Source organism: Octopus bimaculoides, chromosome 15 (genome assembly GCF_001194135.2).
Source record: "Octopus bimaculoides isolate UCB-OBI-ISO-001 chromosome 15, ASM119413v2, whole genome shotgun sequence".
Classification (NCBI taxonomy): Eukaryota; Metazoa; Mollusca; class Cephalopoda; order Octopoda; family Octopodidae; genus Octopus; species Octopus bimaculoides.
This window is the reverse complement of record NC_068995.1, coordinates 13,995,506-13,996,434: the sequence shown is the minus strand read 5'-3', so window position 1 is coordinate 13,996,434 and position 929 is coordinate 13,995,506.

Sequence of the window (929 nt, the reverse complement as noted above, 5' to 3'; positions counted from 1 at the left end):
TTTTTTTTTTTTTTTTTTTTTTTTTGAAACCTGTAAATAAAATTCTGATTATGTATATTTTAGGGTCACGACTAACTGTTTAATGATGATGAGCATGATGATGATGATTATGAGGTTAACACTTTTTAGTTCCTTTAACAAAATATTTTATTCTCACTCTCTTACTCACACATACACACATAAAATATATATAAATTAAAAAAAATAAGTCAACAATAAAACCATGAAATGTTGCAATAATAATGAAAAATAAAATAAAATAAAATTTGGTAATTATTTTTCTCCCTCAAATTTAAATATCTATTAAATTCATTGTGAAAACAGCAAATACAAAAATGAAAAATTTATTGAAAAAAGCTAAAATTATCTCGGAAATATTCAAGAATGAATCTAATACCAGATTTTTTTTTTTTAAATTACCTACATCAAATAAGAGTTTTATTACGAAAATTAACAGAATAGAAAATAATATATATATATATATATTAACTGGCAAGTGTCTTTCATATGCATAACAGATTTTAGAGTCACACACACATATACCCAGACACATATACACTCACACAACCTCATATTTAAGGACCTCTAAATTAAGCTAACCAATGTTAGGGTAGCATTAGAGCTAAATGAATCCACCCTAAGATATATATTACTATTTTGACCACTACTGTTTAATCAATTATAAAGAGAGAGAAGCTAAGAGCAAAAACAATTTGAAAAAACTAAAATGAAAATAAACCCACATCTCTTGAATTCAAAGCGTAGAGTAATATAAGATTTGAAATATTCTAAACAGATTTACTCTGAGTATCTACTCATGCAAAAAAAAAATCACTGCCTTTGAAATATATATATATGAATATATATGTATATACATACATATATATTTTATACATACATATATGAATATATATATATATATATATATA